Genomic DNA, 22,992 nt, shown 5'->3' on the forward strand with positions numbered 1-22,992 from the left:
CATTTACATTTAAGGGCAAACAGTTGGCGTGGACACGCCTTCCACAGGGAATGATACACTCCCCTACTCTTTATTCAAATGCCCTACAAACAGTCCTTCAGAGGTTTGAACCCGAACCACAGGTAGTAATTTTGCAGTATGTGGATGACCTACTACTTTGCTGCCCAGATCTAGAAACTGCAGAAAGGTCCACTGTGAGTTTACTATGTTTTTTAGAAAAAGAAGGGTGTAAAGTGAATAGACAAAAGCTACAAGTTTGTCAGACCAAAGTGGTCTTTCTAGGTCATTGCATTTCTCAAGGTAAAAAGCATCTTACACCACAAAGAACTGAAGCAATAAGACAGATGAATGAGCCTAGAAATCATAAACAGCTACGAGCATTTTTAGGAATAGTGTCTCATTGTAGACAATGGATTATACATGCCAGTCAACTAATGCAACCACTGTATGACTGTGTAAAAAGTGAACCTTATTTGTTGACAAAAGAAGGTCAGATTTCGTTCCAACAATTAAAAGATGCCCTTGTTTCAGCTCCAGCGTTAGGGCTACCAGACTACACCAAACCGTTTCAGCTTATGGCTGCAGAAGTTGATTCCCATGCTACAGGAGTTCTTACCCAGAAGCATGCAGGGAAACAAAGACCAATTGCATATCTTTCAGCAAGGTTAGATCCCGTAGCTAGAGCAGCGCCAACCTGTGTACGTGTAGTTGTTGCTGTCTCACTATTGTTGGACAAAGCATCAGAAATTGTCCTAGAGTATCCACTCACAGTTCAAACTACACATGATGTTTATGGGATATTAAACCAGGTCCAACCAAAACACATTTCCATGGCCAGACATTTGCGGCTGCAGTGTTCTTTGTTGCTCCCCTCTACTATCACATTTGCTAGGCTTCAGACTCTCAATATAGCTACACTGCTACCTCTCGAGTCTGAAGGGGGGAATAAGGACACTGATCCACACGCAAATTTTTTCCCTACAGACACACATGATTGTACAGAGCTCATTTTACAAGAAACGGTAGGCTTACCCAATGTATCCGAAACACCACTTCAAAATCCAGATTTAGAGCTGTTTATAGATGGTAGTAGGTTTGCAGATGACACAGGTAACTTCCATACAGGGTATGCAGTTGTGTCAGAATCTGAAACTCTCAAAGCAGAACCACTTCCACCGAAACAGTCTGCACAAGAAGCAGAACTAACAGCATTGATTGAAGCTCTAAAAATAGCTGAGAACCAGACAGCTAATATATACACTGATTCTAGGTATGCACATGGTATTGTGTTTGATTTTGGAGTAATCTGGAGAGCTAGAGGTTACATGACAGCGTCAGGACAACCTGTAAAACATGCTTCTCTGATCAAACAGATCTTAGAGGCTGCACAAGAAACAAAAGAAGTAGCAGTAATCAAGGTAGCTGCACATGTGAGACTCGACACTAGGGAATCTAGGGGAAATGATAGGGCTGATAAAGCAGCCAAAGCAGCAGCTGTCAAACCCTTACAACAGGTTCATACTGTAAACCCCACAGAAAATACTGAAGATAGACTGAGACAAGCACAGGAAGATGCAGGAGAAGAGGAGAGGGACAGGTGGAAAAAGGAAGGGGCAGAAGAACAAGCGGGAATTTGGAAGAAAGATGGACTAATATGTCTACCTAGAGCCTGGTATCCGATTGTAGTTGGTGGACTGCACCACCCTACTCATGTGTCTGCAAATGCAATGACACTACTGGCAAAGCAAGTCTGGTTGGCTCCAGGTTTTGGCAACTATGCAAGAGACTATTGTGCTGCATGCGCTATATGCCTGACACATAATCCCGGACAGACAGCAAAGACCCCTATGAAGCACCACGTCCGACCTCTCTACCCGTTTCAGCGATTACAAATAGACTTTATCCAGCTGCCAAAAAGTAATGGGTATGAGTATGTGTTGGTATGTGTGGACATGTTCTCGGGGTGGCCAGAGGCCTATCCAGTTCGGAAGGCTTCAGCTAAAAACACTGCTGTAAAGCTAGTTGCCGAACTGATACCCCGTTACGGTCTCCCTGAAGTGATCGAGTCAGATAGGGGTACTCATTTCACTGGAGAAATATTTCAAAATGTACTGAAAATGTTGGGTGTTGAAAGTCAGTTACACACTCCGTACCATCCTCAAAGTTCTGGTAAGGTGGAACGCATGAATGGAACTTTAAAATTAAAAATACAGAAAGCCATGGCTGAAACAGGAAAGCCTTGGACAGAATGCCTTTCACTGGCCCTTTACTCAATACGCAATACCCCAAGGGGTAAGACTAAACTGTCTCCATATGAAATTTTGTTTGGCAGGACTGCCAATTTAGGATGTTATTTTCCACAGCAACTTGTGTTAAATATTGAGTCATTGACTTCTTATGTGCAAAATCTTCAGAAACAATTAACTAAGGTGCATGCACAAGTTTTTGCTTCCCTTCCAGATCCTGACAACACAGAAGGAAGTCACAAGTTGGAACCAGGTGATCAAGTCTATGTAAAAAGACACACCACAAAAGGCTCTAGAACCAAGGTTTGACGGACCATTCCAAGTCCTGTTGACAACACCTACATCAGTCAAGCTTGAAGGAAAGGCATCATGGATACATGCAAGCCATTGCAAGAAAAGCAGTATAAACTCATGATATTGATGTTAATAATGATAACCTCAACGGAGGCGTGGGATAGACTGAATTCTCTAGCCCCTTTGAACAATAGATTCGTACAACATCATAGAAAATTAGTGCATGACTTGTTAAACAATACACAAACCCTGACAGATTGTTGGATCTGTACCCATTCGCCGGTATCAGCCACAAGTATACCTTTTCTAGCAGTTCCCGTATTAGCAGAAGAAATATTCGCTTGGCCTAATTGTTCAGACAACCTGGCCAACAACCAAATTGGTAATGCTAGGCTGTGGAATACTACAATCGCCATACCAATTGTGGGATGGGTAGAATTTCCTTGGTGGCAGGGTAATCTCTCAGGGAGTAACACACATCTACAATATTTAGCATTTAGGGGAGGAAAATGGGTACCTAGAAATAAGACTGGATTAACTAATTTAGGACAGGTCCCCACAGAAAATCTACAGCTTAGTTTCAGTACAACCGTCCCCCCCTCTGATGCTTTCAAACCTGTAGTATTGGAAAGATACATACATAATAGAAAATGGAAACATTCTAAATTGTTCCCCCAAGGTGATGCAAACAGTTGTACAAGTAAGCTGGGGAACCTGGTTTGTAATGAATCCAATGAGTATATCAAAGGAATGCCTGTATGTGGGAATCCCGCAGCCGGGTACTGTAGCCCCTTGGGACAAAAACCCTCTTGGTGTATGCTTCAGAATGTATCTAGATTTGTGGACTTGGCTCACAGATTGGTATTGCAGCACTCAGCTCTATGGGATCTGCCTGAAGGTACATTTTGGATATGCGGAGAAGGAGCATATAAATGGCTTCCCGTAGGTATAAAGGGTACTTGTACATTAGGACGCCTAACCCCGGCTACATTCATAATTTCAAATAAACAAGTGAATATGCAAGCCGTGCCCAAGCACACACTGTATAAAAGAGCTGCAGATAACTCACCACGTCCCTCGGGGAGGCCGCATATAGTACAAATGGGAATTCCTAACAAAATTGCGAGTACCATTTTTATTTATCCTATGTTAACACAGATGTGGGATAAATTAGTTAGAGCCACGGATTATCTAGATGATCAGATCTGGGATATATTGGATATACTAAACACTAGTATAGCTGTACAGAATCAGCTTATTATAGTCACTAACCAACATACCCTGGTATTGGATTACCTAACTACCTCACAAGGGGGTATGTGTCAAATCATCGGACCCACCTGCTGTCATTATATAGACCCGAATAGTACTATGAGTATGACAAAGACAATGACCAGAATAAGGATAGCTGGTGGTCAGATACCTTTTCTTTTCTTAACCCAGCCAACTGGTTCAGAGGAATCGGTGGGTGGGTTGCTGGGATTATGCAGAGCATAATACATATAGTTATGATTATTGTAGTCATATACGTACTATTCCAGATTGTGCTCAAGAGTATCTCAGTATGCACAGATAAACTTTGTGTAATAGATGCAAGAGTATAAAGTTTTTTTTCCTTCTTCTCTTATGTTATCCTTTGCTAATACTGATTATTGCGCTTATTTTGCTATCCCTTTGTAATATCTGTACTTATTGCAAAACAAAGAAAAGGTTGCGAGAGTTAAACGGAAGAATTAATACTAGATTTGATTCTCTTATTGAATACAAGCATGTACATGTGTAATACCAAATAAAGGCTTTGTCTTTGGCCCTGTGGTAATAAAATAAATAAAAGAAAATGTCAAAGGGGGGAATTGTGGAGATCAGACTGAACTAAAGGAATCCATCTTATCTTCTTCCTGAGAAATCTCGCTTACAACAAGATACATTTCTGCTGACTTGACATTTCCTTTTATGGAAGTAATCATGTGTGCATTCCTTCTTTCAATAGCAGCCTTTCATTCACCTTCCAGATGATGTAACTTTCTACTGATAAAGACTGGTATAGATTGTTTATGTAAGAGATAGTGAAATATGAGCGCTTGTGCGCATGTCTGTAAAAGAATAATTCTTTTCTATATAAAGGGAGGGCAAAGCCCAGAGAGAGAGATGTGCTCCTGGGCTTCCCTTGTATATGATCACACAATACCTTGTTTGCGTGTCATTTACTTAGGATCCCTACCTCTAGTAAGCCAGGGACTGAGAAGGACTTAACAGCGTCAATAGTCTGGTTTTCAGCCTATAGGAATTTGAAAACTGCATTGGGGCTACTACTTCGGTAGGGCCTAATAACGGTGTCTGCCGCTCCAAGGTGTTCTCCAGGTTGCCTCTCCATAGCTTCCATCTTCTAGCTCTCGTTAAGTAGTTGTTGAAACAACACTGCATTAGGCCTACAAGTTGGGTCTGGGTTGTAGAGACGGTGTCTGCCGCTCCAAGGTGTTCTCCAGGTTTCCTCTCCATAGCTTCGATCTTCTAGCTCTCGTTTAGTAGTTGTTGAAACAACACTACATTAGGCCTACAAGTTGGGTCTGGGTTGTAGAAACTGTGTCTTCCGCTCCAAGGTGGTCTCCAGGTTGCCTCTCCATAGCTTCGATCTTCTAGTTCTCGTTTAGTAGTTGTTGAAAACAACACTGCATTAGGCCTACAAGTTGGGTCTGGGTTGTAGAGACGGTGTCTTCCACTCCAAGGTGTTCTACAGGTTGCCTCTCCATTGCTTCAATCTTCTTGCTCGTCTTAACTAGTTGTTGAAACAACACTACATTAGGCCTACAAGTTGGGTCTGGGTTGTAGAGACGGTGTCTGCCGCTCCAAGGTGTTCTCCAGGTTGCCTCTCCATAGCTTCGATCTTCTAGCTCTCGTTTAGTAGTTGTTGAAAACAACACTGCATTAGGCCTACAAGTTGGGTCTGGGTTGTAGAGACGGTGTCTTCTGCTCCAAGGTGTTCTCCAGGTTGCCTCTCCATAGCTTCGATCTTCTAGCTCTCGTTTAGTAGTTGTTGAAACAACACTGCATTAGGCCTACAAGTTGGGTCTGGGTTGTAGAGATAGTGTCTGCCGCTCCAAGGTGTTCTCCAGGTTGCCTCTCCATAGCTTCGATCTTCTAGCTCTCGTTTAGTAGTTGTTGAAAACAACACTGCATTAGGCCTACAAGTTGGGTCTGGGTTGTAGAGACGGTGTCTTCCGCTCCAAGGTGTTCTCCAGGTTGCCTCTCCATAGCTTCGATCTTCTAGCTCTCGTTTAGTAGTTGTTGAAAACAACACTGCATTAGGCCTACAAGTTGGGTCTGGGTTGTAGAGACGGTGTCTTCCGCTCCAAGGTGTTCCCCAGGTTGCCTCTCCATAGCTTCGATCTTCTAGCTCTCGTTTAGTTGTTGTTGAAACAACACTGCATTTGGCCTACAAGTTGGGTCTGGGTTGTAGAGACGGTGTCTGCCGCTCCAAGGTGTTCTCCAGGTTGCCAAATAATCGAAGCTGCATAGAGCCTATTTTGTAATTTTACGCCTACTAAGTCTTTCTGTGGTCCCTCCTTCCAATTGTCCTCCACTGAGCACACCAATGCAGACCGTGTACCCATGTAACCTTTTTTAAACCTTCGTCGAGCCAACTTTGTGGTGTAAGGCCTACTTGTAGTGTCTGGCTGCGCCACTCAATACAGCTGTCCTCTTTACAAAAAATGACCTACAATTATCTGGTTTTCAGCCTATCGGAATTTTAAAACTTCAGTGGGCCTACTAGTTGGGTTGGGGCCTTCTATCAGTGTCTGCTGCTCCTTGCTGTTCTCCTCCAGTGAACAAAGCTGTGCCGCCTGTTTACTACTGTTGCCAATTTTGAACTGCATTTAGACTACTTACTAGTGTTGAGCATTCCGATACCGCAAGTATCGGGTATAGGCCGATACTTGCGGTATCGGAATTCCGATACCGAGATCCGATACTTTTGTGGTATCGGGTATCGGATCCATAGGGATGTGTAAAACAAAAAAAAAATAAAAAAAAATTGATATTTTCACCTCTCCGGCGGCCCCCGGATATCACGCTGGTAACCGGCAGGCTTCTTTGTTTAACATGAGCGCCTTTAGGACCTGCGAATGACGTCGCGGCTTCTGATTGGTCGCGTGCCGCTCATGTGACCGCCACGCGACCAATCAGAAGCCGCAACGTCATTCTCATTCACTAAACTCCTAATTCTAGGAATTAAGGACCTGCGAATGACGTCGCGGCTTCTGATTGGTCGCGTGGCGGTCACATGAGCGGCACGCGACCAATCAGAAGCCAAGACGTCATTCGCAGGTCCTAAAGGTGCTCATTTTAAACAAAGAAGCCTGCCGGTTACCAGCGTGATGTCCAGGGGCCGCCGGAGAGGTGAATATATCAATATTTGTTATTTTAATTCTTTATTTTACACGTTAATATGGATCCCAGGGCCTGAAGGAGAGTTTCCTCTCCTTCAGACCCTGGGAACCATCAGGATACCTTCCGATACTTGGTGTCCCATTGACTTGTATTGGTATCGGATATCGGTATCGGCGATATCCGATATTTTTCGGGTATCGGCCGATACTATCCGATACCGATACTTTCAAGTTTCGGATGGTATCGCTCAACACTACTACTTACTGATTTGGGCCTACTCTCTGTGTCAGCCTCTCATTCCAGTTGTCCTCCACTGAACAAAGCAATGCCCCCTGGTTAGTCCTGTTACCAATTTTGAACTGCATTTAGCCCACTTTATTCTTTGGGCCTATAACCAGGGATTCAAGCTTCAGGAGGCTAATTTGCATATTCCAGGTGCCTTCTGGGAGAAGCGAAGTCTCCCTAAGCTAGAAGATCGTTGGGTACAGCCGGGACCAGCTGCTTCGAAAGCATCACCAAACCAGGGATTCAAGCTTCAGGAGGCTAATTTGCATATTCCAGGTGCCTTCTGGGAGAAGCGAAGTCTCCCTAAGCTAGAAGATCGTTGGGTACAGCCGGGACCAGCTGCTTCGAAAGCATCACCAAACCAGGGATTCAAGCTTCAGGAGGCTAATTTGCATATTCCAGGTGCCTTCTGGGAGAAGCGAAGTCTCCCTAAGCTAGAAGATCGTTGGGTACAGCCGGGACCAGCTGCTTCGAAAGCATCACCAAACCAGGGATTCAAGCTTCAGGAGGCTAATTTGCATATTCCAGGTGCCTTCTGGGAGAAGCGAAGTCTCCCTAAGCTAGAAGATCGTTGGGTACAGCCGGGACCAGCTGCTTCGAAAGCATCACCAAACCAGGGATTCAAGCTTCAGGAGGCTAATTTGCATATTCCAGGTGCCTTCTGGGAGAAGCGAAGTCTCCCTAAGCTAGAAGATCGTTGGGTACAGCCGGGACCAGCTGCTTCGAAAGCATCACCAAACCAGGGATTCAAGCTTCAGGAGGCTAATTTGCATATTCCAGGTGCCTTCTGGGAGAAGCGAAGTCTCCCTAAGCTAGAAGATCGTTGGGTACAGCCGGGACCAGCTGCTTCGAAAGCATCACCAAACCAGGGATTCAAGCTTCAGGAGGCTAATTTGCATATTCCAGGTGCCTTCTGGGAGAAGCGAAGTCTCCCTAAGCTAGAAGATCGTTGGGTACAGCCGGGACCAGCTGCTTCGAAAGCATCACCAAACCAGGGATTCAAGCTTCAGGAGGCTAATTTGCATATTCCAGGTGCCTTCTGGGAGAAGCGAAGTCTCCCTAAGCTAGAAGATCGTTGGGTACAGCCGGGACCAGCTGCTTCGAAAGCATCACCAAACCAGGGATTCAAGCTTCAGGAGGCTAATTTGCATATTCCAGGTGCCTTCTGGGAGAAGCGAAGTCTCCCTAAGCTAGAAGATCGTTGGGTACAGCCGGGACCAGCTGCTTCGAAAGCATCACCAAACCAGGGATTCAAGCTTCAGGAGGCTAATTTGCATATTCCAGGTGCCTTCTGGGAGAAGCGAAGTCTCCCTAAGCTAGAAGATCGTTGGGTACAGCCGGGACCAGCTGCTTCGAAAGCATCACCAAACCAGGGATTCAAGCTTCAGGAGGCTAATTTGCATATTCCAGGTGCCTTCTGGGAGAAGCGAAGTCTCCCTAAGCTAGAAGATCGTTGGGTACAGCCGGGACCAGCTGCTTCGAAAGCATCACCAAACCAGGGATTCAAGCTTCAGGAGGCTAATTTGCATATTCCAGGTGCCTTCTGGGAGAAGCGAAGTCTCCCTAAGCTAGAAGATCGTTGGGTACAGCCGGGACCAGCTGCTTCGAAAGCATCACCAAACCAGGGATTCAAGCTTCAGGAGGCTAATTTGCATATTCCAGGTGCCTTCTGGGAGAAGCGAAGTCTCCCTAAGCTAGAAGATCGTTGGGTACAGCCGGGACCAGCTGCTTCGAAAGCATCACCAAACCAGGGATTCAAGCTTCAGGAGGCTAATTTGCATATTCCAGGTGCCTTCTGGGAGAAGCGAAGTCTCCCTAAGCTAGAAGATCGTTGGGTACAGCCGGGACCAGCTGCTTCGAAAGCATCACCAAACCAGGGATTCAAGCTTCAGGAGGCTAATTTGCATATTCCAGGTGCCTTCTGGGAGAAGCGAAGTCTCCCTAAGCTAGAAGATCGTTGGGTACAGCCGGGACCAGCTGCTTCGAAAGCATCACCAAACCAGGGATTCAAGCTTCAGGAGGCTAATTTGCATATTCCAGGTGCCTTCTGGGAGAAGCGAAGTCTCCCTAAGCTAGAAGATCGTTGGGTACAGCCGGGACCAGCTGCTTCGAAAGCATCACCAAACCAGGGATTCAAGCTTCAGGAGGCTAATTTGCATATTCCAGGTGCCTTCTGGGAGAAGCGAAGTCTCCCTAAGCTAGAAGATCGTTGGGTACAGCCGGGACCAGCTGCTTCGAAAGCATCACCAAACCAGGGATTCAAGCTTCAGGAGGCTAATTTGCATATTCCAGGTGCCTTCTGGGAGAAGCGAAGTCTCCCTAAGCTAGAAGATCGTTGGGTACAGCCGGGACCAGCTGCTTCGAAAGCATCACCAAACCAGGGATTCAAGCTTCAGGAGGCTAATTTGCATATTCCAGGTGCCTTCTGGGAGAAGCGAAGTCTCCCTAAGCTAGAAGATCGTTGGGTACAGCCGGGACCAGCTGCTTCGAAAGCATCACCAAACCAGGGATTCAAGCTTCAGGAGGCTAATTTGCATATTCCAGGTGCCTTCTGGGAGAAGCGAAGTCTCCCTAAGCTAGAAGATCGTTGGGTACAGCCGGGACCAGCTGCTTCGAAAGCATCACCAAACCAGGGATTCAAGCTTCAGGAGGCTAATTTGCATATTCCAGGTGCCTTCTGGGAGAAGCGAAGTCTCCCTAAGCTAGAAGATCGTTGGGTACAGCCGGGACCAGCTGCTTCGAAAGCATCACCAAACCAGGGATTCAAGCTTCAGGAGGCTAATTTGCATATTCCAGGTGCCTTCTGGGAGAAGCGAAGTCTCCCTAAGCTAGAAGATCGTTGGGTACAGCCGGGACCAGCTGCTTCGAAAGCATCACCAAACCAGGGATTCAAGCTTCAGGAGGCTAATTTGCATATTCCAGGTGCCTTCTGGGAGAAGCGAAGTCTCCCTAAGCTAGAAGATCGTTGGGTACAGCCGGGACCAGCTGCTTCGAAAGCATCACCAAACCAGGGATTCAAGCTTCAGGAGGCTAATTTGCATATTCCAGGTGCCTTCTGGGAGAAGCGAAGTCTCCCTAAGCTAGAAGATCGTTGGGTACAGCCGGGACCAGCTGCTTCGAAAGCATCACCAAACCAGGGATTCAAGCTTCAGGAGGCTAATTTGCATATTCCAGGTGCCTTCTGGGAGAAGCGAAGTCTCCCTAAGCTAGAAGATCGTTGGGTACAGCCGGGACCAGCTGCTTCGAAAGCATCACCAAACCAGGGATTCAAGCTTCAGGAGGCTAATTTGCATATTCCAGGTGCCTTCTGGGAGAAGCGAAGTCTCCCTAAGCTAGAAGATCGTTGGGTACAGCCGGGACCAGCTGCTTCGAAAGCATCACCAAACCAGGGATTCAAGCTTCAGGAGGCTAATTTGCATATTCCAGGTGCCTTCTGGGAGAAGCGAAGTCTCCCTAAGCTAGAAGATCGTTGGGTACAGCCGGGACCAGCTGCTTCGAAAGCATCACCAAACCAGGGATTCAAGCTTCAGGAGGCTAATTTGCATATTCCAGGTGCCTTCTGGGAGAAGCGAAGTCTCCCTAAGCTAGAAGATCGTTGGGTACAGCCGGGACCAGCTGCTTCGAAAGCATCACCAAACCAGGGATTCAAGCTTCAGGAGGCTAATTTGCATATTCCAGGTGCCTTCTGGGAGAAGCGAAGTCTCCCTAAGCTAGAAGATCGTTGGGTACAGCCGGGACCAGCTGCTTCGAAAGCATCACCAAACCAGGGATTCAAGCTTCAGGAGGCTAATTTGCATATTCCAGGTGCCTTCTGGGAGAAGCGAAGTCTCCCTAAGCTAGAAGATCGTTGGGTACAGCCGGGACCAGCTGCTTCGAAAGCATCACCAAACCAGGGATTCAAGCTTCAGGAGGCTAATTTGCATATTCCAGGTGCCTTCTGGGAGAAGCGAAGTCTCCCTAAGCTAGAAGATCGTTGGGTACAGCCGGGACCAGCTGCTTCGAAAGCATCACCAAACCAGGGATTCAAGCTTCAGGAGGCTAATTTGCATATTCCAGGTGCCTTCTGGGAGAAGCGAAGTCTCCCTAAGCTAGAAGATCGTTGGGTACAGCCGGGACCAGCTGCTTCGAAAGCATCACCAAACCAGGGATTCAAGCTTCAGGAGGCTAATTTGCATATTCCAGGTGCCTTCTGGGAGAAGCGAAGTCTCCCTAAGCTAGAAGATCGTTGGGTACAGCCGGGACCAGCTGCTTCGAAAGCATCACCAAACCAGGGATTCAAGCTTCAGGAGGCTAATTTGCATATTCCAGGTGCCTTCTGGGAGAAGCGAAGTCTCCCTAAGCTAGAAGATCGTTGGGTACAGCCGGGACCAGCTGCTTCGAAAGCATCACCAAACCAGGGATTCAAGCTTCAGGAGGCTAATTTGCATATTCCAGGTGCCTTCTGGGAGAAGCGAAGTCTCCCTAAGCTAGAAGATCGTTGGGTACAGCCGGGACCAGCTGCTTCGAAAGCATCACCAAACCAGGGATTCAAGCTTCAGGAGGCTAATTTGCATATTCCAGGTGCCTTCTGGGAGAAGCGAAGTCTCCCTAAGCTAGAAGATCGTTGGGTACAGCCGGGACCAGCTGCTTCGAAAGCATCACCAAACCAGGGATTCAAGCTTCAGGAGGCTAATTTGCATATTCCAGGTGCCTTCTGGGAGAAGCGAAGTCTCCCTAAGCTAGAAGATCGTTGGGTACAGCCGGGACCAGCTGCTTCGAAAGCATCACCAAACCAGGGATTCAAGCTTCAGGAGGCTAATTTGCATATTCCAGGTGCCTTCTGGGAGAAGCGAAGTCTCCCTAAGCTAGAAGATCGTTGGGTACAGCCGGGACCAGCTGCTTCGAAAGCATCACCAAACCAGGGATTCAAGCTTCAGGAGGCTAATTTGCATATTCCAGGTGCCTTCTGGGAGAAGCGAAGTCTCCCTAAGCTAGAAGATCGTTGGGTACAGCCGGGACCAGCTGCTTCGAAAGCATCACCAAACCAGGGATTCAAGCTTCAGGAGGCTAATTTGCATATTCCAGGTGCCTTCTGGGAGAAGCGAAGTCTCCCTAAGCTAGAAGATCGTTGGGTACAGCCGGGACCAGCTGCTTCGAAAGCATCACCAAACCAGGGATTCAAGCTTCAGGAGGCTAATTTGCATATTCCAGGTGCCTTCTGGGAGAAGCGAAGTCTCCCTAAGCTAGAAGATCGTTGGGTACAGCCGGGACCAGCTGCTTCGAAAGCATCACCAAACCAGGGATTCAAGCTTCAGGAGGCTAATTTGCATATTCCAGGTGCCTTCTGGGAGAAGCGAAGTCTCCCTAAGCTAGAAGATCGTTGGGTACAGCCGGGACCAGCTGCTTCGAAAGCATCACCAAACCAGGGATTCAAGCTTCAGGAGGCTAATTTGCATATTCCAGGTGCCTTCTGGGAGAAGCGAAGTCTCCCTAAGCTAGAAGATCGTTGGGTACAGCCGGGACCAGCTGCTTCGAAAGCATCACCAAACCAGGGATTCAAGCTTCAGGAGGCTAATTTGCATATTCCAGGTGCCTTCTGGGAGAAGCGAAGTCTCCCTAAGCTAGAAGATCGTTGGGTACAGCCGGGACCAGCTGCTTCGAAAGCATCACCAAACCAGGGATTCAAGCTTCAGGAGGCTAATTTGCATATTCCAGGTGCCTTCTGGGAGAAGCGAAGTCTCCCTAAGCTAGAAGATCGTTGGGTACAGCCGGGACCAGCTGCTTCGAAAGCATCACCAAACCAGGGATTCAAGCTTCAGGAGGCTAATTTGCATATTCCAGGTGCCTTCTGGGAGAAGCGAAGTCTCCCTAAGCTAGAAGATCGTTGGGTACAGCCGGGACCAGCTGCTTCGAAAGCATCACCAAACCAGGGATTCAAGCTTCAGGAGGCTAATTTGCATATTCCAGGTGCCTTCTGGGAGAAGCGAAGTCTCCCTAAGCTAGAAGATCGTTGGGTACAGCCGGGACCAGCTGCTTCGAAAGCATCACCAAACCAGGGATTCAAGCTTCAGGAGGCTAATTTGCATATTCCAGGTGCCTTCTGGGAGAAGCGAAGTCTCCCTAAGCTAGAAGATCGTTGGGTACAGCCGGGACCAGCTGCTTCGAAAGCATCACCAAACCAGGGATTCAAGCTTCAGGAGGCTAATTTGCATATTCCAGGTGCCTTCTGGGAGAAGCGAAGTCTCCCTAAGCTAGAAGATCGTTGGGTACAGCCGGGACCAGCTGCTTCGAAAGCATCACCAAACCAGGGATTCAAGCTTCAGGAGGCTAATTTGCATATTCCAGGTGCCTTCTGGGAGAAGCGAAGTCTCCCTAAGCTAGAAGATCGTTGGGTACAGCCGGGACCAGCTGCTTCGAAAGCATCACCAAACCAGGGATTCAAGCTTCAGGAGGCTAATTTGCATATTCCAGGTGCCTTCTGGGAGAAGCGAAGTCTCCCTAAGCTAGAAGATCGTTGGGTACAGCCGGGACCAGCTGCTTCGAAAGCATCACCAAACCAGGGATTCAAGCTTCAGGAGGCTAATTTGCATATTCCAGGTGCCTTCTGGGAGAAGCGAAGTCTCCCTAAGCTAGAAGATCGTTGGGTACAGCCGGGACCAGCTGCTTCGAAAGCATCACCAAACCAGGGATTCAAGCTTCAGGAGGCTAATTTGCATATTCCAGGTGCCTTCTGGGAGAAGCGAAGTCTCCCTAAGCTAGAAGATCGTTGGGTACAGCCGGGACCAGCTGCTTCGAAAGCATCACCAAACCAGGGATTCAAGCTTCAGGAGGCTAATTTGCATATTCCAGGTGCCTTCTGGGAGAAGCGAAGTCTCCCTAAGCTAGAAGATCGTTGGGTACAGCCGGGACCAGCTGCTTCGAAAGCATCACCAAACCAGGGATTCAAGCTTCAGGAGGCTAATTTGCATATTCCAGGTGCCTTCTGGGAGAAGCGAAGTCTCCCTAAGCTAGAAGATCGTTGGGTACAGCCGGGACCAGCTGCTTCGAAAGCATCACCAAACCAGGGATTCAAGCTTCAGGAGGCTAATTTGCATATTCCAGGTGCCTTCTGGGAGAAGCGAAGTCTCCCTAAGCTAGAAGATCGTTGGGTACAGCCGGGACCAGCTGCTTCGAAAGCATCACCAAACCAGGGATTCAAGCTTCAGGAGGCTAATTTGCATATTCCAGGTGCCTTCTGGGAGAAGCGAAGTCTCCCTAAGCTAGAAGATCGTTGGGTACAGCCGGGACCAGCTGCTTCGAAAGCATCACCAAACCAGGGATTCAAGCTTCAGGAGGCTAATTTGCATATTCCAGGTGCCTTCTGGGAGAAGCGAAGTCTCCCTAAGCTAGAAGATCGTTGGGTACAGCCGGGACCAGCTGCTTCGAAAGCATCACCAAACCAGGGATTCAAGCTTCAGGAGGCTAATTTGCATATTCCAGGTGCCTTCTGGGAGAAGCGAAGTCTCCCTAAGCTAGAAGATCGTTGGGTACAGCCGGGACCAGCTGCTTCGAAAGCATCACCAAACCAGGGATTCAAGCTTCAGGAGGCTAATTTGCATATTCCAGGTGCCTTCTGGGAGAAGCGAAGTCTCCCTAAGCTAGAAGATCGTTGGGTACAGCCGGGACCAGCTGCTTCGAAAGCATCACCAAACCAGGGATTCAAGCTTCAGGAGGCTAATTTGCATATTCCAGGTGCCTTCTGGGAGAAGCGAAGTCTCCCTAAGCTAGAAGATCGTTGGGTACAGCCGGGACCAGCTGCTTCGAAAGCATCACCAAACCAGGGATTCAAGCTTCAGGAGGCTAATTTGCATATTCCAGGTGCCTTCTGGGAGAAGCGAAGTCTCCCTAAGCTAGAAGATCGTTGGGTACAGCCGGGACCAGCTGCTTCGAAAGCATCACCAAACCAGGGATTCAAGCTTCAGGAGGCTAATTTGCATATTCCAGGTGCCTTCTGGGAGAAGCGAAGTCTCCCTAAGCTAGAAGATCGTTGGGTACAGCCGGGACCAGCTGCTTCGAAAGCATCACCAAACCAGGGATTCAAGCTTCAGGAGGCTAATTTGCATATTCCAGGTGCCTTCTGGGAGAAGCGAAGTCTCCCTAAGCTAGAAGATCGTTGGGTACAGCCGGGACCAGCTGCTTCGAAAGCATCACCAAACCAGGGATTCAAGCTTCAGGAGGCTAATTTGCATATTCCAGGTGCCTTCTGGGAGAAGCGAAGTCTCCCTAAGCTAGAAGATCGTTGGGTACAGCCGGGACCAGCTGCTTCGAAAGCATCACCAAACCAGGGATTCAAGCTTCAGGAGGCTAATTTGCATATTCCAGGTGCCTTCTGGGAGAAGCGAAGTCTCCCTAAGCTAGAAGATCGTTGGGTACAGCCGGGACCAGCTGCTTCGAAAGCATCACCAAACCAGGGATTCAAGCTTCAGGAGGCTAATTTGCATATTCCAGGTGCCTTCTGGGAGAAGCGAAGTCTCCCTAAGCTAGAAGATCGTTGGGTACAGCCGGGACCAGCTGCTTCGAAAGCATCACCAAACCAGGGATTCAAGCTTCAGGAGGCTAATTTGCATATTCCAGGTGCCTTCTGGGAGAAGCGAAGTCTCCCTAAGCTAGAAGATCGTTGGGTACAGCCGGGACCAGCTGCTTCGAAAGCATCACCAAACCAGGGATTCAAGCTTCAGGAGGCTAATTTGCATATTCCAGGTGCCTTCTGGGAGAAGCGAAGTCTCCCTAAGCTAGAAGATCGTTGGGTACAGCCGGGACCAGCTGCTTCGAAAGCATCACCAAACCAGGGATTCAAGCTTCAGGAGGCTAATTTGCATATTCCAGGTGCCTTCTGGGAGAAGCGAAGTCTCCCTAAGCTAGAAGATCGTTGGGTACAGCCGGGACCAGCTGCTTCGAAAGCATCACCAAACCAGGGATTCAAGCTTCAGGAGGCTAATTTGCATATTCCAGGTGCCTTCTGGGAGAAGCGAAGTCTCCCTAAGCTAGAAGATCGTTGGGTACAGCCGGGACCAGCTGCTTCGAAAGCATCACCAAACCAGGGATTCAAGCTTCAGGAGGCTAATTTGCATATTCCAGGTGCCTTCTGGGAGAAGCGAAGTCTCCCTAAGCTAGAAGATCGTTGGGTACAGCCGGGACCAGCTGCTTCGAAAGCATCACCAAACCAGGGATTCAAGCTTCAGGAGGCTAATTTGCATATTCCAGGTGCCTTCTGGGAGAAGCGAAGTCTCCCTAAGCTAGAAGATCGTTGGGTACAGCCGGGACCAGCTGCTTCGAAAGCATCACCAAACCAGGGATTCAAGCTTCAGGAGGCTAATTTGCATATTCCAGGTGCCTTCTGGGAGAAGCGAAGTCTCCCTAAGCTAGAAGATCGTTGGGTACAGCCGGGACCAGCTGCTTCGAAAGCATCACCAAACCAGGGATTCAAGCTTCAGGAGGCTAATTTGCATATTCCAGGTGCCTTCTGGGAGAAGCGAAGTCTCCCTAAGCTAGAAGATCGTTGGGTACAGCCGGGACCAGCTGCTTCGAAAGCATCACCAAACCAGGGATTCAAGCTTCAGGAGGCTAATTTGCATATTCCAGGTGCCTTCTGGGAGAAGCGAAGTCTCCCTAAGCTAGAAGATCGTTGGGTACAGCCGGGACCAGCTGCTTCGAAAGCATCACCAAACCAGGGATTCAAGCTTCAGGAGGCTAATTTGCATATTCCAGGTGCCTTCTGGGAGAAGCGAAGTCTCCCTAAGCTAGAAGATCGTTGGGTACAGCCGGGACCAGCTGCTTCGAAAGCATCACCAAACCAGGGATTCAAGCTTCAGGAGGCTAATTTGCATATTCCAGGTGCCTTCTGGGAGAAGCGAAGTCTCCCTAAGCTAGAAGATCGTTGGGTACAGCCGGGACCAGCTGCTTCGAAAGCATCACCAAACCAGGGATTCAAGCTTCAGGAGGCTAATTTGCATATTCCAGGTGCCTTCTGGGAGAAGCGAAGTCTCCCTAAGCTAGAAGATCGTTGGGTACAGCCGGGACCAGCTGCTTCGAAAGCATCACCAAACCAGGGATTCAAGCTTCAGGAGGCTAATTTGCATATTCCAGGTGCCTTCTGGGAGAAGCGAAGTCTCCCTAAGCTAGAAGATCGTTGGGTACAGCCGGGACCAGCTGCTTCGAAAGCATCACCAAACCAGGGATTCAAGCTTCAGGAGGCTAATTTGCATATTCCAGGTGCCTTCTGGGAGAAGCGAAGTCTCCCTAAGCTAGAAGATCGTTGGGTACAGCCGGGACCAGCTGCTTCGAAAGCATCACCAAACCAGGGATTCAAGCTTCAGGAGGCTAATTTGCATATTCCAGGTGCCTTCTGGGAGAAGCGAAGTCTCCCTAAGCTAGAAGATCGTTGGGTACAGCCGGGACCAGCTGCTTCGAAAGCATCACCAAACCAGGGATTCAAGCTTCAGGAGGCTAATTTGCATATTCCAGGTGCCTTCTGGGAGAAGCGAAGTCTCCCTAAGCTAGAAGATCGTTGGGTACAGCCGGGACCAGCTGCTTCGAAAGCATCACCAAACCAGGGATTCAAGCTTCAGGAGGCTAATTTGCATATTCCAGGTGCCTTCTGGGAGAAGCGAAGTCTCCCTAAGCTAGAAGATCGTTGGGTACAGCCGGGACCAGCTGCTTCGAAAGCATCACCAAACCAGGGATTCAAGCTTCAGGAGGCTAATTTGCATATTCCAGGTGCCTTCTGGGAGAAGCGAAGTCTCCCTAAGCTAGAAGATCGTTGGGTACAGCCGGGACCAGCTGCTTCGAAAGCATCACCAAACCAGGGATTCAAGCTTCAGGAGGCTAATTTGCATATTCCAGGTGCCTTCTGGGAGAAGCGAAGTCTCCCTAAGCTAGAAGATCGTTGGGTACAGCCGGGACCAGCTGCTTCGAAAGCATCACCAAACCAGGGATTCAAGCTTCAGGAGGCTAATTTGCATATTCCAGGTGCCTTCTGGGAGAAGCGAAGTCTCCCTAAGCTAGAAGATCGTTGGGTACAGCCGGGACCAGCTGCTTCGAAAGCATCACCAAACCAGGGATTCAAGCTTCAGGAGGCTAATTTGCATATTCCAGGTGCCTTCTGGGAGAAGCGAAGTCTCCCTAAGCTAGAAGATCGTTGGGTACAGCCGGGACCAGCTGCTTCGAAAGCATCACCAAACCAGGGATTCAAGCTTCAGGAGGCTAATTTGCATATTCCAGGTGCCTTCTGGGAGAAGCGAAGTCTCCCTAAGCTAGAAGATCGTTGGGTACAGCCGGGACCAGCTGCTTCGAAAGCATCACCAAACCAGGGATTCAAGCTTCAGGAGGCTAATTTGCATATTCCAGGTGCCTTCTGGGAGAAGCGAAGTCTCCCTAAGCTAGAAGATCGTTGGGTACAGCCGGGACCAGCTGCTTCGAAAGCATCACCAAACCAGGGATTCAAGCTTCAGGAGGCTAATTTGCATATTCCAGGTGCCTTCTGGGAGAAGCGAAGTCTCCCTAAGCTAGAAGATCGTTGGGTACAGCCGGGACCAGCTGCTTCGAAAGCATCACCAAACCAGGGATTCAAGCTTCAGGAGGCTAATTTGCATATTCCAGGTGCCTTCTGGGAGAAGCGAAGTCTCCCTAAGCTAGAAGATCGTTGGGTACAGCCGGGACCAGCTGCTTCGAAAGCATCACCAAACCAGGGATTCAAGCTTCAGGAGGCTAATTTGCATATTCCAGGTGCCTTCTGGGAGAAGCGAAGTCTCCCTAAGCTAGAAGATCGTTGGGTACAGCCGGGACCAGCTGCTTCGAAAGCATCACCAAACCAGGGATTCAAGCTTCAGGAGGCTAATTTGCATATTCCAGGTGCCTTCTGGGAGAAGCGAAGTCTCCCTAAGCTAGAAGATCGTTGGGTACAGCCGGGACCAGCTGCTTCGAAAGCATCACCAAACCAGGGATTCAAGCTTCAGGAGGCTAATTTGCATATTCCAGGTGCCTTCTGGGAGAAGCGAAGTCTCCCTAAGCTAGAAGATCGTTGGGTACAGCCGGGACCAGCTGCTTCGAAAGCATCACCAAACCAGGGATTCAAGCTTCAGGAGGCTAATTTGCATATTCCAGGTGCCTTCTGGGAGAAGCGAAGTCTCCCTAAGCTAGAAGATCGTTGGGTACAGCCGGGACCAGCTGCTTCGAAAGCATCACCAAACCAGGGATTCAAGCTTCAGGAGGCTAATTTGCATATTCCAGGTGCCTTCTGGGAGAAGCGAAGTCTCCCTAAGCTAGAAGATCGTTGGGTACAGCCGGGACCAGCTGCTTCGAAAGCATCACCAAACCAGGGATTCAAGCTTCAGGAGGCTAATTTGCATATTCCAGGTGCCTTCTGGGAGAAGCGAAGTCTCCCTAAGCTAGAAGATCGTTGGGTACAGCCGGGACCAGCTGCTTCGAAAGCATCACCAAACCAGGGATTCAAGCTTCAGGAGGCTAATTTGCATATTCCAGGTGCCTTCTGGGAGAAGCGAAGTCTCCCTAAGCTAGAAGATCGTTGGGTACAGCCGGGACCAGCTGCTTCGAAAGCATCACCAAACCAGGGATTCAAGCTTCAGGAGGCTAATTTGCATATTCCAGGTGCCTTCTGGGAGAAGCGAAGTCTCCCTAAGCTAGAAGATCGTTGGGTACAGCCGGGACCAGCTGCTTCGAAAGCATCACCAAACCAGGGATTCAAGCTTCAGGAGGCTAATTTGCATATTCCAGGTGCCTTCTGGGAGAAGCGAAGTCTCCCTAAGCTAGAAGATCGTTGGGTACAGCCGGGACCAGCTGCTTCGAAAGCATCGACCAAACCAGGGATTCAAGCTTCAGGAGGCTAATTTGCATATTCCAGGTGCCTTCTGGGAGAAGCGAAGTCTCCCTAAGCTAGAAGATCGTTGGGTACAGCCGGGACCAGCTGCTTCGAAAGCATCACCAAACCAGGGATTCAAGCTTCAGGAGGCTAATTTGCATATTCCAGGTGCCTTCTGGGAGAAGCGAAGTCTCCCTAAGCTAGAAGATCGTTGGGTACAGCCGGGACCAGCTGCTTCGAAAGCATCACCAAACCAGGGATTCAAGCTTCAGGAGGCTAATTTGCATATTCCAGGTGCCTTCTGGGAGAAGCGAAGTCTCCCTAAGCTAGAAGATCGTTGGGTACAGCCGGGACCAGCTGCTTCGAAAGCATCACCAAACCAGGGATTCAAGCTTCAGGAGGCTAATTTGCATATTCCAGGTGCCTTCTGGGAGAAGCGAAGTCTCCCTAAGCTAGAAGATCGTTGGGTACAGCCGGGACCAGCTGCTTCGAAAGCATCACCAAACCAGGGATTCAAGCTTCAGGAGGCTAATTTGCATATTCCAGGTGCCTTCTGGGAGAAGCGAAGTCTCCCTAAGCTAGAAGATCGTTGGGTACAGCCGGGACCAGCTGCTTCGAAAGCATCACCAAACCAGGGATTCAAGCTTCAGGAGGCTAATTTGCATATTCCAGGTGCCTTCTGGGAGAAGCGAAGTCTCCCTAAGCTAGAAGATCGTTGGGTACAGCCGGGACCAGCTGCTTCGAAAGCATCACCAAACCAGGGATTCAAGCTTCAGGAGGCTAATTTGCATATTCCAGGTGCCTTCTGGGAGAAGCGAAGTCTCCCTAAGCTAGAAGATCGTTGGGTACAGCCGGGACCAGCTGCTTCGAAAGCATCACCAAACCAGGGATTCAAGCTTCAGGAGGCTAATTTGCATATTCCAGGTGCCTTCTGGGAGAAGCGAAGTCTCCCTAAGCTAGAAGATCGTTGGGTACAGCCGGGACCAGCTGCTTCGAAAGCATCACCAAACCAGGGATTCAAGCTTCAGGAGGCTAATTTGCATATTCCAGGTGCCTTCTGGGAGAAGCGAAGTCTCCCTAAGCTAGAAGATCGTTGGGTACAGCCGGGACCAGCTGCTTCGAAAGCATCACCAAACCAGGGATTCAAGCTTCAGGAGGCTAATTTGCATATTCCAGGTGCCTTCTGGGAGAAGCGAAGTCTCCCTAAGCTAGAAGATCGTTGGGTACAGCCGGGACCAGCTGCTTCGAAAGCATCACCAAACCAGGGATTCAAGCTTCAGGAGGCTAATTTGCATATTCCAGGTGCCTTCTGGGAGAAGCGAAGTCTCCCTAAGCTAGAAGATCGTTGGGTACAGCCGGGACCAGCTGCTTCGAAAGCATCACCAAACCAGGGATTCAAGCTTCAGGAGGCTAATTTGCATATTCCAGGTGCCTTCTGGGAGAAGCGAAGTCTCCCTAAGCTAGAAGATCGTTGGGTACAGCCGGGACCAGCTGCTTCGAAAGCATCACCAAACCAGGGATTCAAGCTTCAGGAGGCTAATTTGCATATTCCAGGTGCCTTCTGGGAGAAGCGAAGTCTCCCTAAGCTAGAAGATCGTTGGGTACAGCCGGGACCAGCTGCTTCGAAAGCATCACCAAACCAGGGATTCAAGCTTCAGGAGGCTAATTTGCATATTCCAGGTGCCTTCTGGGAGAAGCGAAGTCTCCCTAAGCTAGAAGATCGTTGGGTACAGCCGGGACCAGCTGCTTCGAAAGCATCACCAAACCAGGGATTCAAGCTTCAGGAGGCTAATTTGCATATTCCAGGTGCCTTCTGGGAGAAGCGAAGTCTCCCTAAGCTAGAAGATCGTTGGGTACAGCCGGGACCAGCTGCTTCGAAAGCATCACCAAACCAGGGATTCAAGCTTCAGGAGGCTAATTTGCATATTCCAGGTGCCTTCTGGGAGAAGCGAAGTCTCCCTAAGCTAGAAGATCGTTGGGTACAGCCGGGACCAGCTGCTTCGAAAGCATCACCAAACCAGGGATTCAAGCTTCAGGAGGCTAATTTGCATATTCCAGGTGCCTTCTGGGAGAAGCGAAGTCTCCCTAAGCTAGAAGATCGTTGGGTACAGCCGGGACCAGCTGCTTCGAAAGCATCACCAAACCAGGGATTCAAGCTTCAGGAGGCTAATTTGCATATTCCAGGTGCCTTCTGGGAGAAGCGAAGTCTCCCTAAGCTAGAAGATCGTTGGGTACAGCCGGGACCAGCTGCTTCGAAAGCATCACCAAACCAGGGATTCAAGCTTCAGGAGGCTAATTTGCATATTCCAGGTGCCTTCTGGGAGAAGCGAAGTCTCCCTAAGCTAGAAGATCGTTGGGTACAGCCGGGACCAGCTGCTTCGAAAGCATCACCAAACCAGGGATTCAAGCTTCAGGAGGCTAATTTGCATATTCCAGGTGCCTTCTGGGAGAAGCGAAGTCTCCCTAAGCTAGAAGATCGTTGGGTACAGCCGGGACCAGCTGCTTCGAAAGCATCACCAAACCAGGGATTCAAGCTTCAGGAGGCTAATTTGCATATTCCAGGTGCCTTCTGGGAGAAGCGAAGTCTCCCTAAGCTAGAAGATCGTTGGGTACAGCCGGGACCAGCTGCTTCGAAAGCATCACCAAACCAGGGATTCAAGCTTCAGGAGGCTAATTTGCATATTCCAGGTGCCTTCTGGGAGAAGCGAAGTCTCCCTAAGCTAGAAGATCGTTGGGTACAGCCGGGACCAGCTGCTTCGAAAGCATCACCAAACCAGGGATTCAAGCTTCAGGAGGCTAATTTGCATATTCCAGGTGCCTTCTGGGAGAAGCGAAGTCTCCCTAAGCTAGAAGATCGTTGGGTACAGCCGGGACCAGCTGCTTCGAAAGCATCACCAAACCAGGGATTCAAGCTTCAGGAGGCTAATTTGCATATTCCAGGTG

Source organism: Ranitomeya imitator, chromosome 7, assembly GCF_032444005.1.
Source record: "Ranitomeya imitator isolate aRanImi1 chromosome 7, aRanImi1.pri, whole genome shotgun sequence".
In the NCBI taxonomy this organism is placed as follows: domain Eukaryota; kingdom Metazoa; phylum Chordata; class Amphibia; order Anura; family Dendrobatidae; genus Ranitomeya; species Ranitomeya imitator.